Raw genomic sequence first — 18,268 nt, 5'->3', positions numbered from 1 at the left:
GTAAGCGCAGATGAATGAGCACAGTTGACTCTTCAAGAAAGAACTCTTGTGAACTCCCAATTCCCAGCTCCTGCTCAAAGCTCATTTTCTCCGGTTGAGCATGATGTTTAAGAATACAGGCTCTAATTAAAAATAGAACTTCCCTATGACCCTGCAATTGCACTCCTGGGTATTTACCCCAAAGATACAGATGTCGCGAAAAGAAGGGCCATCTGTACCCCAATGTTTATAGCAGCAATGGCCACGGTCACCAAACTGTGGAAAGAACCAAGATGCCCTTCAACGGATGAATGGATAAGGGAGATGTGGTCCATATACACTACGGAGTATGATGCCTCCATCAGAAAGGATGAATACCCAACTTTTGTAGCAACATGGACCGAACTAGAAGAGATCATGCTGAGTGAAATAAGTCAAGCAGAGAGAGTCAATTATCATATGGTCTCACTTATTTGTGGAGCATATGGAAGAGCATGGAGGACAAGGGGTGTTCGAGAGGAGAAGGGAGTTGGGGTAACTTGGAAGGGGAGGTGAATCATGAGAGACTATGGACTTTGAAAAACAATCTGAGGGGTTTGATGTGGCGGGAGGCTGGGAGGTTGGGGTACCAGGTGGTGGGTATTATGGAGGGCACGGGTTGCAAGGAGCACTGGGTGTGGTGAAAAAATAATGAATACTGTTTTTCTGAAAATAAATAAATTAATTAAAAAAAAAAAAGAATACAGGCTCTGGGGTGCCTGGGTGGCTCAGTTGTTTGAAGCGACTGCCTTCAGCTCAGGTCATGATCCTAGAGTCCCAGGATCAAGTCCCACATCAGGCTCCCTGCGCAGTGGGGGGGCTTTGTTTCTCCCTCTGACCTTCCCCCTCTCATGCTCACTCTCTCTCATTCTCTCTCTCTCAAATAAATAAATAAAATTAAATTAAATTAAAAAGAATACAGTCTCTGGCATCATACCAATCTGAGTTCAGATGTTCACCCTGCTCGCTAGTTGTAGAACCAGTTATATAACTAGTTCTAGTTTTGGGAGGTGGCTTTAAAAACTCATCTCTACAGCAGGGATAATAACAGTAAGGTCATCACCGGATTGTCCTGGCGAAGGGATGAGATGATCCGCGTAAATCGCCGAGCACCCTGTCTGGCACGCAATAAATCTTAGTGGTGGTTGTTTTGCTATTATTATATTTTCTACTCTGCATGAGGAGATAGAAACGATCTATCCATTAGCCCCAGAACGTTTACTACATCATTTACAGCTATTATAAAGTGGAAGGCTCCTCTGTGTCCACCTTTCAAGTGGAGTATATGCGGAGACCAGGAGAGGAGGGAGAATTTGATATACTGAGGACTACGGGAAGTAGTCCAACACGGTGAATTCGAGTGTCTTTAAGCGCAAAGTTCTGCTTGTAAATGTTTTGCCATCATCCTGATTCGGAACATGGAAACCCACTACCGCTTTGTCTTACGTCTCCCAATCCCGGGGTTCTTCTAGTTTTTTAAATACCTCTACTTGTAGCCAGTGACCTCAAGCAGAGCGTGCAATTCTCAAATTAATTTTAAAACGCTGTTGAGCCTAAGTTGCTTTCTGCAGATAATACCAAGTAAATAAACAAGCAAACAGATTCTAAAGCACTCAGCCTAATTTTTGTAGGCCACCACCTCTGGGGCAGATGCAGAAAAGCTGGTTTTCCAAGGACCCAGGACTCCCCCTCTGGCCACCGAACACGGCCACCTGGGAAATGGGGGTTAGTCCGTGTGGACTCCAGGGGCCAAGAAACCCAGGGCTCAGGGGTAGGCAATCACCAGGGAGTTTTCTGGCAGAATCAGAGACGTGGATAAACTTCATGTAAGTAGATATTTGCAGACTCCAGCTTAGGTTTCTTTTAGAAAAAGGTATTGAACAGCCCAGAAACTTCTCATGTGGTGTGGGGCACCGCGAACCCTCTGAGCCCTTCAGGTACATCTTCCTTCCCCAGGATGGACCCGACTTAGCAGTGAGGAGTTGACAAAAATCACAGCCCAAGACGGCATGACAGCAGCTTGATTAATAACGATTATCACAACAGATGGAAAACTGTAGACAAAACTTTCCATAGAATGAGTCTACCACAAAATTTCTTGATGAGACAGAAGGATGCTTAGCTACCACAGAATTACTCCTTACTTAACAGAATAAAGTGGCTGAATTTCTACCCACCCCTTTGGATAATTTTCACAAATTTCCAGTGTCTTACTGTTGAAATTCGGACCCCTGGGTGACATATGAAACGTATGGCTTGCCACGCGAACGTGTGATTTGGCTCGGGGGCAGCAAAGTGTGCGTTCCTCTCGAAACGTATGCGCGTGCCTGTGTCCCTGAGAAAAAGCGACTTGCATAGGTGCTGTCTTGGGTAGGTACTGTCTTGGGTAGGTCATCTTTACAGTGGGGCCACACACTTGGACCTCCGCAGCCCAGGGCAAGTGAGACTTACAGCCACCATCAGAATGGTTTTTTGACCATTTGGAGGGAGGGGGGGTGCATCCTCCCTGCTTTTTTTTTTGTTGTTGTTTCATTTCGTTTACAGTGCAAATGGCCTCAGCAGACGCTACCCATTAATTCGGGAAAACAGAGCCAACGTCTCTTTCTATTCCCTCCTTCCCCTGGAGGCCCGGCTCAGCACACAATAGAAACAGCCTAGCCCTCCTTCTTCCGGGGGCTGTTGGAAGGAGAAGGGGCAGCCTGGTCCCCTGACATGTACCGTGGGACAGAGAGCCCGGGAGGCCAGGGGGACCCACTGGGCCGAGCGACAGGGAGGTGACAGGTGCCAAGGCCGCAGAGAAGCTAGGAAAAGCTCATCCAAAGAGCCTTCCAGGGCTGGGGGAAGATGCCAGTTGGTGTCTGAGTCTTTGCACACTGCTCTGCTCCCCCTTTCCCCCACCAAGGGGACGCCCCCTCCAGCAACGATGCTTAATTGCCCTGTTCTTCGGAGGCGCTAGAAAATCCCCCCACCGCTGAGCAGTCCAGATTTTTGACCCGACCTGCCGGGAGATTCCTGTGCTAATCAGAGTATTAATTATCCCACTGAACCCCAGGCGCTCCTGCCCCGCGACTCAGGAACCGAAATCAAAAGGAGAGGGCATTTGCCAAACAAAACGGAACGCACAAACCCTATCAGCGAGAGGCTCTAGGTGGGGGGCACGCGGAGAGTTCCTGAGTTTCTACACAGCTAAGTTTTCAACTGTGGGTCCCCGGAGCGGTCTTGGGGGAAGACGGAGGCGTAGAGAGGGGAGGGTTGCGGCGTCCCCAAGGTGGGCACGCCCTTGGACTAGTCACTCACCCTGGCTCACCCTTTCCGGGGCCGTGAAATTTGAGTCAAGGAATTTGCGAATCCATTTAAGAAGGTACTAGATACCAAAAGTGAGAGGGAAAGCGCTCTACGGGGTCGTATAAGGGCAAGGCCCCGGTCTGTGCCTCGAACTCACGGCGGCGTCTCCTTGGCGGGAGCCAGTAGGGCTGAGGCGTGAGCGAAGAGCAGAGGCACCCCTCGGGCGCAGGCCGTCCCCTCTGTGACCCATGTCTGCCTCCCTCTCTCACAGGCCGTGAGACCGCCAAAGCCAGCTCTGTGAAAATAGGATGCTGTGTGCTTCCTGTTGTGTAGACAAATGCCCCCTGGTCAAAACTGTGCGCCGTTTTGGGATCGGACAGTCCAGTTCAGAACCTTCCTCGGGCCAGTGTGCGTCACGGGCCACGCGGTCCAGCCTCCCCAAGACTCCCTTCCCTCAACCGGATAACGGCTTGTCCTTCACAGGGTTGAGATGAGATTAAGGGACAGGGTGCACGTCAAGGGTTCACCCTGCGACCTTGCACGCAGTCGGGGTCATCAACACATATTCCCACCGAAAACCTCTCCCGACACAGGGCCAGTCCCGCTCCCCAGGCTGTACACATCCAGGACCGTGCAGGCCAGAGGGCCTGTGCTCGCGAAGGCTCACACCGTCCTTGGCGCTCTGCTCTTGCTGTCTTCGAACAAGGGACCCTGCATTTTCACCTGGGCCTGGGCCCTGGCAATTATGTAGCTGGTTCCAATACTTTGGTTTGCCCCAATTCTGCCTTATAAATTTTTTTAAGATTTAATTAATTCATTTATTTATCAGAGAGAGAGAGGGAGAGAGGGAGAGAGAAGCACAAGCAGGGGGAGTGGCAGGCAGAGGGAGAAGCAGGCTCCCCACTGAGCAAAGAGCCTAATGTGGGGCTCGATCCCAGGACCCTGAGATCATGACCTGAGCCAGAATCAAAGAATCAGATGCTTAACCGACTGAGCCACCCAGGCGCCCCAAGATTGTTAAGTCCTTCGCAAGTGACCCATGTACAAGAGATTAGCTGGAATAAAGGGAAGTGTGAAAAATTTCTAGAATCGGTAACTTACTTATCACCTGTTTAATTCAGGCAGGAATACTGGCTCCTGGGATGCAGGAGAGTGTGAAATAATTTGTCCCGTTTTTCAACTGGATGACGTTAATGTCCATTCTATCACAGAGGAGCCTGTCTCCAAATCTGAGAAACATGCATTTTCTATTGGCTGAGTCCAAAACCTTCCGGTGAGATCCGTCATGAGCCTCCTGGGGAGAAAAAGAAATCAACGTAGTCCCTTCAGGCATGGCATTTGAGGAATAATATGTATGGGAAGGCGTCAAAAGGAGTGAGCAGAGGGCCCCAGGTCACAATTCCCGCCCCGTCCCCATCATTCGCCCCCATACTTCTGGCTCTGGGCCCTTCTGCCTGCTCTGCCCTCTGCTCTCCACTCTGCCTTTCCTTCTGGGGAAGCATGTCCACGGCTAGACAGGGTACTCCAAAGCAGCTTCCTTCAAAAGTCATTGGCACAAACCAACTAAGCAAACAAGGAAGTCTGAGACAGTCCCATCCACAAAAAAGGGGATGTTCTAGATCTGATGGACTACACACCAAGGAGCCCAGCATCCATGCATAACTGGTAATGAAAAAGCTATTGCTGTGTCCTGACAGCTAGTGAGTAGATAGTGCTGGACAATGTGTCTTTTGAGAAGAGAAATGAAAGGATCCTCACCTCCCCTTGACAACGTGTCTCTTCGGCTCGTAAATAGCAAGATGGTTATGTGGAGTGAAAGGTAGTGGGAAAGAGGAGGGTCCAGCTGAAGAGAAGAATGGCTGAAAAGGGCAGGGCAATGATGTACTTAAAACTATGAATGAACAGCGGTGCATGGGTGGTTGGAGAAAGACAAGAACAGGTCGAGAGGCCAGTGAGAGGGCTTTGGTAGCGGTAGACAGCTGGGAAGAGCCAGGAGACCAGAGCCCTGTGAACGGCATGGTGAAGGCTGACATCAGGGCCCCGGAAACTGACCTGGGGGGAGGGGGTGCCCCCGAAGAAGGGGGATTCAAAGATGAGGATCTTGAGCCCCACTGACTGGGAAGCAGAGGTGTCTGGTGAGTGAGGTGGTTAGAAGGTTTTGGCCCTTAGTGTTTAAGATGCTGGAAGCAATAGAAAATTGGCAGAATCTAGATATGACTTCATCAGAATTACATTTCAGATATTAACGCACCAACGGTTCCAACTTCGTTTCTTTGTTACCTACCAATACTTCTCCAAGAAAGTATGTCCAGACTTGATTTCTCAGACCTGGGGTAGTCTAGGCAGAGTGTAGCCTGGCTATGTTATGCTGGGAAGTGTCAGAGAGGATGTTCCCCCCAAAAAGACTTTGAGTGGAGACTGTGACATGTTTAGGCTTCAAGTTACCTATGGAATTATGAAAATATTTATCTTGTCTTTTTGCCCCTCTCCTCCTCCCCCAATCTCGTCCCTCCAACTACACACACACACACACACACACACAAACATGCACATAACACCTACAATATTGAGTCTCACATGCACCATACTGACTTTCTATTACTCCAGTGCTAGCATCTGGGAAGGATAGAAGCAAGGGTGAGGAAGACACCGTGCTATCTTCCTAGGAGGTTACAGGGGCATCTGGATGGCTTGGTTAGCCCTCCGATTCTTGATTTCAGTTAGGCCCTCATCTCAGGGTCGTGAGATCAAGTCTGTCAGGCTCTAGGCTCAGCAGGGAGTCTGCTTGAGAGTCTCTCTCTCCCTCTCCCTCTGCCCCACCCCTGGCTTACGTGTGCTCACTCTCTCTCTCTTTAGAAAATAATAATAATAATAAATAAATCTTGGAGGGAAAAAAAGAGATTACAGTCTTGTGAGGATGTCAGTAATTGGCTTATTGAGCCTCCACTATATACTGAACTCTGATTTAGGAGCCACTAAGAGGCCATGTTTCCTAGCGGTTAGACATGAATTTTAGTAGTGGTTGATGTGTAGACCCTGAAGCTAGATTAGCTGGACTCAAAGTCTTGCTCTACTGCTAATCTGTGTGAGAACTTCGATCAAATTACTAAGAGTTCTGGGGCCTCAGTGTCCCTACCTGTAAAATGGAAGTCATGATAATTATTTCAGAGGGTTTTATAAAAATTAAGTAGGTCCAGGGGGCACCTGGGTGGTTCTGTTGGTTATGTGTCTGGCTCTTGGTTCCAGCTCAGGTCATGATCTCAGGGGTCATGGGATTGAGCCTCTGCGCTTGGTGCAGAGTCTGTTTGTTCCTTTCCCTTTGCTCCTCCCCCTGCCCTATCCCCCCAAAATAAACGAATAAATAAAATCTTTTTAAAAAATTAAATAGCTCAATAAAAAGGCTCAACCATGGTTTTAGGAACTTACACATGCTTACACACAGTAAGCACTCATAACTTCAGCTATTACTGTTAAATAGTACTTTCATAAGTATGGTTTCATTTAATCCTTGTATTAGCTCCGTAAAATTAGTATCATCTTCCCCATTCATGAGTGATTGACCTCAAGACTGAGGGAGAACAGCTGACCTTCCCCAAGTCGCCACCGAATGAAGGATCCAGGACGTGAATCCAGGGGAGCCCAGCGTTCATTCAACGATATTCCAAGACACGGTACCACAGAGTGAACAGAACTAAAGAGCGGTGTTACAAATCTCAGTCTGATCTAAAAATCTCAAAACTGAAGACAATTTTTAAAGGCTGATAATTAAATAATCAATAATGATGAGCTCTGCTAATATAATTCCCTAATTTAATCTTATTCCACAAATAACCTTTTAACATGATTTGACTGTGATAATGAATTAGATGGACCCAGTATTTTCCTCTTTGATTTTATGAAGCATCTGTGGAGACACAGCTTTATTGAAAAATGAGCTTCTAATGTCCTATGGCAGAGACCAGTTTGTTAACATTAATACGTGAACTGACAGAGTTTTAGATGTCAAGTCACAGTCAAGAATCTGAAGACTCTGCATGAATGTTAACAAAGGATAAATATACACCGACACACACGAGGTCAGTTAGGAGGTTGCAAGGATCACATCATAAGGGTTGGCTGCTTCCCACCCACCAAGCTGATGTGCAGCAAAGTCTAGGCCAGGCTGACTTTCCCTCGGGCTCTCCATAGCGCTTTCACGTTCCTCCCTTAAGATCCTCTTTAATCTGGCCAACCTCTAAGGACTAAGCTTGGATCAAGCTTTTGCTTAAGCCAGGTCAGGTAAGATGTTTGCCTGGAGTGTCCCTCAAATAATCCACGTAATCCACATAAAGAGCATCGCATGATCCAAAGGGAGAATATCAACCCTAGCCAAAACTGAAAGCCAGAGGTCAGTATAAAACCAGTTGTACCAACTACCAAGACCGAGAAACTACAAATAGAAGAAAATGGCGGATAAATCTGAAATCGGAAAGATTCAGAATGGTTCAGGAGAGAGAGTGCTGGGGGTGTGAAGGAGAAACCATTCCTTCCACACGGGAGAATTCAGACCCATACTTCCTCGCCGCCTTGCTGGATCCGGACAAGAAGGTGGCTGTTTCTACGTCTGTGCTCTCTACACCGAACCGGAAAGCTCTAGAGAGCACGATGTGTACCTCATCATTTTTCTCCCTCACGGAGGCTGTCATGGCAGGCCCCTTAGCAGATATTCGTTGAGTGAACAAAGGAATCACAAGTGGTTGAGAAGGCCACTATCAGGACAACTACTAACTCAACCACTGATAACACCTATCGCTTTTGGACATTTACCGTGTGCCCGGAACTGCACTAAGCACTTGGCACGTATGTAAGGGAGATGGTCTTCTTAGCCCAGTTTATAAAAGAAGAAATTAAAGTTAAGAGAAGTTATCTTTTACAAAATTGCATACCTAACAGGTGGCAGAAACAACACACTCACCCAGTCTGTCTGATAGCTTTGGTCCAAGAACTTGATAGCTCAGTTATACTGTTTTGGAAGCTCAGCCTTGTTTGAGCCTGACTTGGATTCTGAAAGTTGTACAGAATTTCCTATCCTTCCCTTCCACCACCCCCCAAACCCGCACTGAGTTCAGTGTCCCTCCTCCACGCTTCGTGGGCATGTACACGCAATACACCATCAAATAAGCATGTCTGGAGGGGCATCTGGGCCACAGGGACTCTTGCTCCTTATGTTCCCCGATCGTAAATAGCATAATGCCTGGAATAGAGTAAATGTTAAATACATGTTGGTGGGCTTGATTAATTGCTGACTTCTGAATAATGATGGTCATTTAGAAGACTCTGTGTACTGGAGACCATTCTGATTTTGATCCATGGATTCCCTCATGTCGGGACTGAAAGGTCTGACAGATAAGATAAATAAGGCTGTCTCAGCACCTCTCAGTTACCTTTGGGGCTGGATTTATTGCCTTCTGGGGTGAAATACTGGCCCTCCCCCTTGCTGAGCCATCAAGAGCAGGGACTTCAGATGTGGGGCTATTGATCGCCTCACACGCTTACCTTTTTAATGCGAAAGTGCCACCTGGCACGAGAATGAGAGTTCTGTTGTGAGGTGTTAATAGGACCTTTGGACCTCCAAGGAGGTGATGCAGAGGAGACCAGGAGAAGCAAGGAACACCCTGTTCCCAACTTTAAAATTAAAAAAAAAAAAGGAAGGAATTTTCAACCAAAAAAAAAAAAAAAATCTTTTAGTAAGAAAGAAAAAAAGTAGCAATAATCAAAAGAGGATTCTAGAACAGTGGTTAACAGTAAAGTCTTTGCAGTTAAATAGATTTGTTTCAGAGTCTGATTCCTCTCTTCTTACCTGGGTAATGCAGGGCAAGTTACCAGTTCTAAACCTCAGTTTTCTTGTCTGTGAAATGGCACTGATAATGTCTACCTTATAAGGTAAGCATTAGCTAATGCACGTGAAATATTTCCAACATCACCTACTGTAGAGCAGAGGCTCAATAAAAGGCAGCTGTTGGTAAACAATTAAGGTTTCTTCATTTATTTAACAAATTTTTACTCAACACCTACTGCCTGTCAGGCACTATCAACAAATAATGAGCAAATGCAGATGGGGCTGTGATCTCATAGAGCCTCAGGGTGAATTGTGAAAAGGAGCCACAGTCTCTTCCCCTCCCTGTATCTACACCCCCAGCCATGCCCTTTGAGTGCCTTCCTGCTTTGAACTTGGTCATGGGACTTGCTTCAACCAATGGGATGTTAACCAACATTCTCCCACCAGAGGCTTCAAAAATGTTTGTTCCTTGTCCCGCCTGACTGCTCTTAGAACTCCTGCCACTGCCACCTTGTGACAAAGCCTCAGGAAGCCTGCTGCATGACAAGGGACACAAAGGTCCAATCGCTGCTCTGTCCTGGGCCAACAGCTGCCAATGTCTAAAGTACAGGTAAAGCATTGCTAGGATCACTGTCTCCTGTTGACCCACCAGCTGACCATAGGCACAGTAGGGAGCCCAGCTGAGGTCAGCTGATCCGGCCCTAGACTGGAAACCTACCTAGCCAGCTAATAGATTTGTGGCTAAATAAATGGTGTTTGTTTTGAACAAGATTGGGGATGTTTCTTATGCAGCCAAAGCTAACTGATACAAACTTAGAGCCCAACACAGGGGTCAATAAACGTTTTCTGCAAAGGGTCAAGTGGCAGATATTTTGGCTCTATATGCCATGAGGTCTTCACTGAAACCAGTAGCCAAAGGGAGCCATAGATGATATGGAAATGAAGAGTCATTCTGGTTTGACCTGAGGGCTGTTGCTTGCTGACTCCCTGCTCTGGCACAGAAAATACACACTATTCAAATAATCACAAAAAGAAATATGTACACAGAAACTCCAAGAGCCGCTGTACAGCCAAGGTGCATCACGCTGTTAGAAAGAAAAATTGAAGAATCTGGCCCAGGCTTGTAATGCAGATATTGTGTCTTGGCTAGATTCCTCCAGAAACAAACCCAGAGGTGAGGATTCGAGTGTAAGTGGTGTGTTTGGGAGGTGACCTCAAGAAGTGTGAGAGGGGAGTAGTCACCAAGAAAGAGGCCCATACAGATCAAGTTTGTGAGTAGGTTACCCCATTGGCCAGTAAGTCTGAGTCTGCTGGGGTCTCTCGGAGATGCTCTAGGTCCCTGGGTGGTGAGGAAACTGGGTTGAAGACCCTCCAGCTCCCATCTGCCATCACTGGCAGGTGGCTCCTGGAGGTGTTCCTTCTCTGGTGTTCTGGCCTGCCCTCATTCCCCTGCAGCCCGCAGAAGTGCTCAGGCAGAGAGTAGCAGCTCCCAGTAAGAAGCTGAACTGGTAGTGAGGAGAGCCAGGGATGTGGGCGGGCACTGACAGGCAGCTCCTGCCGAAGCTGCCCCGTGGGAGTCAGGTCTGAATCGAGCGCTGAGATGGGGGTTCACAGGCAGAGAAGCCATGGCTGACGTGGGGATGTGGAGGAGGTCACTTAGGGGGGAGGATATGTAGAGAAATGAAGAGAAGTCTAGAACTAAGTGTTTAGGAAAACTGACATCTAACGTAGGATGAACCTAAAAAGAGACTGTATTTGTCTCTAGGGCTGTCATAACCAAGTACCCCAAAGCTGATGGTTTAAAACAACAGAAATTTGTTACCTCACGGTTCTGGAGACCAGAGTCCAAAGTCAAGGTGTCAGAGGGTCACGCTTTCTCTGAACGCTCTTGGGGAGCATCCTTCCTTGCTTCTTCCTGGTCCTGGTGACGTGTAGCAACCCATGGCCCCCCTTATTTTGTGGATGAGCCATGCCCTTCTCTTCCTCTCTCGTTACATGGCCACCTTGCCTCTGTGCCTGTGTCCAAATTTCCACGAGGCTTTGGATTACAGCCCACCCCTAATGACCCTGTGTTAACTTGATTCCATGGGCAAAGACCCTATTTCCAATTAGAGTCCCATTCCTAGGTACTGGGAGTCATGACTTAAGCATCTTTTGGTGGTTGGGGGGTGGGTAGAGGAAATGATTCAAACCACACCAGAGGCTGAGCAGGAGCCGCCACAGGCAGGAGGAAAGCCCGCAGAGCATCATACCGTGAACACTCCCACAGGAAAGCAGCACCTCACAGAGGAGGGAGGGGTCATCACAAATACGATGAAGCCTGGAGTTCACTGGATTTAAAAACATGGAGCCTGGGGTTCTTGGCAGAGCTCATTCTGTGGAGAAATGGAAGAAGAGCAGCGGTGAGTAAGAGATGAGGAATGAAGATGCTGGGCGGTGAAAGGGAAGAAAGAGAGCCAGGGGTCACCAGGGGTTGTCAGGTGGAGGGAGGCTATTTTCAAGATGGCAAACACTGAGGAGCTCAGTGGGAGGGGCCCAGTTTTGAGGGAGATGTAGCACAGGGTCCTGAGGGAACCAAGGAGGATGGGCTCCTTGTGTTGTGAAGCAGGGAAGGAGGAGAGGAGACCCCAGGATTATCTCCCCTATGCTTTATGTCCTCGTTCTTCCCACCAAGGGGTCTCATTTGCCAGTCTTAGAACAATCCATCTGGTAACAACCACCAACCGCTCTGCCCCCAGGGAGAGCTGTAGCTCCACATTTTTCTACTCTTTCCCTTTCATTGCTGACCCTTTACCATTGTTTATTGATAAATGTCTTTTGTATCTACCAAGGTCCTGTCTAAAAGAGGCTGTGCTGGGAGAAGGGAGCATAGGGTATCAGGCTCGTGTAGATGTATGGCTTATTCTATTGACCTCAAAAACAGTCCCCACAGGAAGGAGGGACAAGATGACTACCTTGACTTTACCCAAGAAGAAACTGAGACTCCAAGAAGTCAAAGGTTTTGGACCAGATCATGTGGATTTAAACCCATATCTTTGGATATCTTATTGGGGCTTTTTCTATAGCAAAGAACTTGCTCCTTCAGTATGATACTAAGGGTGACTTAGAATTTACCTCAGCATAGATATGTTACCATTTCCGGAGGAAACGGGACACATTTTTTTCAACATTTGTAAAAATATTTGGCCTTCCTTTTCTAGGAATAAGAAGGGGACCAGTGTCTTGTGAACTAAATTTGCCTTCCTTACAAGGCTCTACCACTGAATGACCCAGAAGAAATTATACCAGCACTGTTTTCTCATCATTTTAAAGTATCATCCATGCAGCAAACATTTGCAGAGATCCCACGGTGTGCCGGGACCATTCTCAAGGACTTTGTAATGTGGGGATAGGCAGAGACTTGTGTGGGCAGGCTCCCCTGACCACGTGGACCAACTAGGAAGTGTTTGGGAAATGATGATACTTCAGAGAAATTCATGGGACAGAGAGTCTGTGTCCAGGGAGGCATGCTAATTGCAATAATAAAATATATTTGAGAAGTATTTACAATTTCTCAAACCCTTTCATATTTTTTTTTCATTTAACCTTCACAGAAGTCCTTTGAAAAGTAAACCATAAAGCACTTTCTCCCCATACAGGTAGCTCTGGGAAATGAGATTTCCCGAAGCAGCAATGTATTCAAGATGAATAAAGTAAGAAATCCACCCATATTATACTACATATTCATTAGACTTGTGAATTGTGTCTGACAGCTCCTGCCTCGTTTGGGGGGGTGGGATGGGGGGGTGCTTTGCCATGTTTAGTCCAAGCTGCAGTGCTCACCATCCTGTCTTAAAGATGCCTAATTCTGCCAACAACAAAACCCTGGAAGTTGGCTGAAGCGAGGCTCTGACTTTCCCACGTTCTGCTTCCTCCGCTGAATGAGGGCTGCTGGCCATGACCCCTTCCTGTTCTTCCCGATCGCCGGTGTGGGCACTGAGAAGCCGTGATTGCCCGAGACAGACTCGTTCAGGTGGAGTTCTAAGCAAGTCTCTTAACACCCTTCCCAAAAAAGTGGTTCGTGCACAGTCCATCCACCGATCCGTTCATCTGGTCCATACATCGCCCACCTTTTACAGGACGCACGGGTCCAGGCTTTAAAATAGCAAGATGCATGCAACGTGTGTGGGGTCCGCTGGGAAGGAGAAGGTGAGCATGCAGATAAGTAACACGCAGGTCAGAAAGCTGAGTGAGAAAGAAAGCATTTTCTTTCCTTAGCAATCGTTTAGGAAGTGCCAATTATGGGAAAGGAACTCTCCAGATACTGCCCCATCTATCACCTGATTGAATCCGCCAGCAAAGAAGTAGATGATCTTAACCCCATTTTACAGATGATGATACTGAGGCTCTACTTCCCTCCCTCCGTTCCGAAGGGCTTCTTGGAAGAAGTTTTTTGTTCCTTTGGGCACTTCTTTGTTTTGGCTGCTTTATAGTCGGCTGCTGCCCAGGTCGGATGATTGCACGGGATTTTAACGTATGAGTTAAAATCTGGTAACAACCACCAGATTTATGAGGAGGATTTATGAAGCTTAACCTTCGAGCTTCCATGTCTAGGAGGAGCTGAGAAATGTGTTCACCTTTCCATGTGTTTTTGTAGAATTTGCCAAAAGAATGGATGTGAGCCTTCTTTTTGTTAACGAAGCTGTCCCGTGTTGTGCGTGCTTTGGGTCCCGTGAGATCCGGATAACTGTCTGCACTGAGAGGTAGAATGAAGGACACAGGGAAAACAGATGCGGTGACGTGGAGAAAAGCCAGGCACGCAGGAAAACGAGAATAGGCGGCCCTTTTTGTACAAGACCACTTGGAGGCAAGGCTAGAAGGGATGAGACGAGTTCTCCAACTCCTGGCCCCAAACCCCAGGCTAATCTGCCCCTGTCCCCTCCTGTCCTCCTCTTGGCAGCGGTGATAGTAGGACCCCTCCCCCCAGACTCTGATCCCCTTCCCAGCCCCACCTTCCCTGCGGATCATTCTTTATCCCTTCTGGGTCCTTCCCTGAGGCTGCTCCATTGGCCTCTTTCCCATGTGACATGGTCAGGGTCCCCTCTTGGGGGGGGCGGGTGGCTGGGAGGGAAGGGTGGCTGGGAAGAAAGAAAACCTCTTTTGAAGATTTTTTCCTCTCCAGACCCAGTCCTTTCTTTTTCTTGGCCGAAGTTCCTGACAGAAGTGGTCCTGCACTTCCTGTCTGAGAACCACCACTGCAGTCCGGCTTCTCCCTACCAGCGCCAACCCCGTGGAAAGCCCCCTTGCCAAAGTGGCAGTCGCTCTTCCCTCCTCACATGCCTTGGCATCCTGGCTTTGAGGACTTCCCCAGCTTTGCCTCTAGCCGGGCCTCCTCCCTCTGTCTCCCTGCAGACCCCCTTCCTACGGCCGTCCTTAAACACTGGTGTCCAGAGGTCCTGGCATGGGCCCTCTGCCTTCTCTCCATCATGGTATGTGTGTGTCATATGCACAGATGTCATTGTGTCCAAAGCGGAGCCCATTGTCGGACAACCCCACCCCACCCACCCAGTCCCAACCCTGGCTTGTCCTCTGCCCAGGAAATGGACCATCGTCTACACAGCTGGCCAAGCCAGAAACCTGTGATACCTCAGATAATTGCCCAGACCTCATCACTCAATCTCTAGTCTCTCTCGAATCTGCATGTTATTCTGTGAGGGGAGTGAGACCACGACCCCCCACTTGATTCTGGAAAGTTCACTCTGGAGTACATGGTTGGTGGCGCTCATGACGGACAAGTCTGAGCAGGAAACCCAGTTAGCGGGCTCTTGCAAAGGTCTGAGCTGGAGACAACCAAGCCTGGCACTGGGCAGAGGAAGCAGGATGCGTTCTGTCCTCCAAAGGTCCAAGATCTGAGACTCTCTGTCCTCCAGGGGTCCAGGATCTGAGACTTGGCGCTTCTGCCACAAACCCTTGTCCAGCATGGCAGGGCTGTGGAGAGCAGATTCTTGAATGGCGTTGGGCTATAACTGGTATCACTGTGGCTATTCAGCCAATCAGAACCTGAAGGTTGAAATCCACTGTGGTTTGCAGGGGATGTCTTCTCAGAGAGACAGCCTAACTCACACCCCTCTAGAACTACACTAATATCTGCTGCAGAGGATTGTGGGTTTGGCTTTTTATTTTGTTTTTCAATCTTTAAATGCTTTCTCATGCCGCCTCGGTGCAACTGTCTCCCAGCTCATTGTTCCTGGACCATGGCTGCGGCCACTAGAGCACGGGCCACCAAAGCCACTGGCTGAGGGGCGGCCACCATGCCTGCCAGCGATGGGACTGGTGGGGAGGTCTGCAGGCTCTCCACTGGGTGCAGCTGGCCAGGAGCTCACACCGTCTCCCCCATCACCCTCCAAATACAACCTTTAGGGCACAAGGTTTATTTCAACACAATTGTTCATGACCTGGCCCAGGCTGGCCAGGGACCCCATGTTCAGCAGTTTCCCTAAGGCTGCTCTCTCTGAAGCACGTCTCCCTGTTGGACAAGCTGTTACTGATCTGGAAGGGTAAAGACAGGAAAGCTTTCACTGAGTTCAATCGCACCATGTTGCACTCATAAGGTAATAGGACTGAACACAGATCTGAGATGATTGCTGTTCCCATTGTGGACCTGGAGGTCAGAGCACCTGGAAACAGAGCCCAGCTTGGCCACTAACCAGCATCATGAGCCGGGGCAGGACACTGAACCTCTCTACACCTCAGCTTTCCCATACCTGAAATGGGTATGACAAAGGCCATATTGCCCAGGATTTTGATGAGTGTTGGATGAACCTGCATACACCTTTGGCAAAGGAAATAATTCTAACAGCCATCTGATTCCTGTTTCAAGTCTTCTGGGTTCCCCATCTCCATGGGCCTCTTCTTAGTATTCTTTTATCATTTTTTGAAGAAATTGTATTCCTTCTTGAAAAGAGTTTCCAGAGCATAACTGAATCTGGAAATGGTCAGTAGCAGCTTTTCCTTTCCTTGCTTTTTTTTTTTTAATCTTTAAAATTGTGATAAAATGCAAATATAAAAGCTACCATCAGTGATCGTTAATATATTCACGGCGTTGTACAAACTCCGCCCCTGTCTTGTTCTAGAATGTGTCATCACGCGGAAGGAAAGCCTGTCCCCATCCACCCCGGACCTTGACAACCACTTGTCTGCTTCCATCTCTGTGGATTTGCCTATTCTGGACATTTCTCATGAAGCGGGTTGCTCCTTTTCTTCTGAAGACAAAGCTTCTTCTCCACTTGGAAAACTCCGTCTGGCCTCCCCAGGCCTGAGCCTGGCTCTGGGGCTCTTGACTGTTTGACTCTGCTGGTTATTTCACATTTCTCCAGCTCGGGTTCCTCCTCTAGACAACCAGGACTCCTCGCCCAGGGTTAATAAATGAGATGACACAGGTCTGATGCTCAGTGAGCTCCGGTCATTAATGTGGTTTTCAATGACACAAGTGATGCAGGCTTGTTGAAGAAGAGTCAGAAAACAGAAATGTGTACATCAGGAGTGAAAACAGCTCCTGTCCTCCAAATACAGTGCTGGTCGAAGGTCAGAGACCCTGTCTCACCCCAGCACCAGCAGCAGCCCTGTAGCAGGTGTGAGGGACCAGAGGAGCTGGGCCTGCCTTTGCACTTCACTCCACGGGTGACCTTGGACCAGTCCCTCACCTTCTGCTAATGCTGTTTCCTCATCCGTCACGATGGGAAAACATCAATTGCATGAGGCTGATTTGAAAATCTAAGGTCAAGGGTGTGACTAGAATGGGGTCTCAGCCATGCAGGCAGGAGTGGGGCTGGCAGAGGCAACACGTGAGCACGGACACAGGACAGACCCAGCATAGGCACACCATGGTCATGCAGAGCCAGGGAGAAGGCAGGGCCTGAAGGGTGGTGGGAAGTTCCAGAGTCAGAGAGCGGGAAGGACTCTGCAGGCAGAGAGAAGGTGGCCGGCATGGCCGGGCTGTGGGCTGATGTATGTCCTTCACTAACCTTCACGCGCCAGGGCTTCCCTCCCATAATCCTGTCTGCCGGTGTCCGGGGCCCTGCCGATGGGTGGTGCATGTGGAAAACCTGAGCGAGCACTTCCAGAGCATTCGGCCCCGCTAACAGCCCAAGGGCTAAAGGGAAGGCAGCTGTTCTCCACAGGCCTCCGCTCCCCCAGCCTTACCTGCTTGCCGTCTGAGATGTGAGCCCTGGCTGAGAAAGGAAGAGCCAAGAAGAAGGCAAACGCACAGACATTTATGTTCCGTTCAGAAAGACTCTAGAAAGTACTAGGGCAGTCTCCCTCAGGTATTGGAACCCACTATGTGAAACTCAAACTCTTGGGCCAAGGCTGCATTCTTTCTTCAGAAAGCCAGAGCAAGGCCACCTCAGCTCAGACTACATCGAATTTCAATTAAATGAAAACTGATCCCTTAATGCACAGCAGGGGGGCTGAACAGGGTGAGGCTGCTCATCAGGTTTTGCCCACATGGCACCAGGAATGTTTGTCTCCTGGCAAAGGGTACATGGAGTTGGCTGTGGGCCACAGGACCTGTGGGCAGAGCCACCTCCCTCACTGTGCTGAGGAGTGCTGGGAAAACTGAGTTTCATCTCCCCACCACGAACTTGCTGTGTGTCCTTAGGCCAGTCACTTAACCTCTCTGGTCTCAATTCCCATGATTGATATTGAGAGATTTGGCTCAGAGAATCTAGATTCCCTTCTGGCCCAAACTTCTTTTTTGGGGCCTTCTCAAATCAACTTTTGGGATCACCAAAGCTGCAGTGGCTGCGTACTATTCTAGATACAGCAACAGAAACCTCTACCAGCAAAGCCTCGTGCTGCCTGTTGGAAGTGTTCCTGAAATTGTGGAGGAAAGTCAGGTGAGTGAAAACTCTATTGAAAGGGTTCTAGAGTCACTCAGAATTTAAAGGATTACAAGAACTGAATTCTTTTGCAAAAGGAAGACTACTTCTCTGATGTGCCAAATCCCCTTTCATCTGTTTCCTTTTCTTTAATTTAAATTTGGACAAGCGGGTTTAATAGTTGGGGTCAGCAGGACTGGGTTGGAAAGCCTGGTTCCTGGAGAAGTTACTCTCTGCACTTCCTTTTCCTCCTCTGTTAAATGGGTGTTTATACCTTCCTCGAAACATT

General features: G+C 48.5%; 1 long non-coding RNA gene across 1 annotated transcript; it reads right to left on the bottom strand.

Moving 5' to 3' along the window:
- Positions 1 to 4,400: 4,400 nt before the first annotated feature.
- LOC309849574 lies at positions 4,401 to 17,404 on the bottom strand. Its single transcript, XR_014303764.1, has 3 exons — positions 17,303 to 17,404; positions 11,374 to 11,496; positions 4,401 to 4,597 (listed from the first exon to the last, which is right to left on the bottom strand). It is a non-coding gene; the product is annotated as an uncharacterized lncRNA (long non-coding RNA).
- Positions 17,405 to 18,268: the final 864 nt, after the last annotated feature.

The sequence above is a fragment of the Mustela nivalis genome (assembly GCF_964662115.1).
Source record: "Mustela nivalis genome assembly, chromosome: 16".
NCBI classification, from domain to species: Eukaryota; Metazoa; Chordata; class Mammalia; order Carnivora; family Mustelidae; genus Mustela; species Mustela nivalis.
The sequence above is the reverse complement of the archived record's forward strand: the minus strand, read 5'-3'. Positions and strand labels throughout refer to the sequence as shown.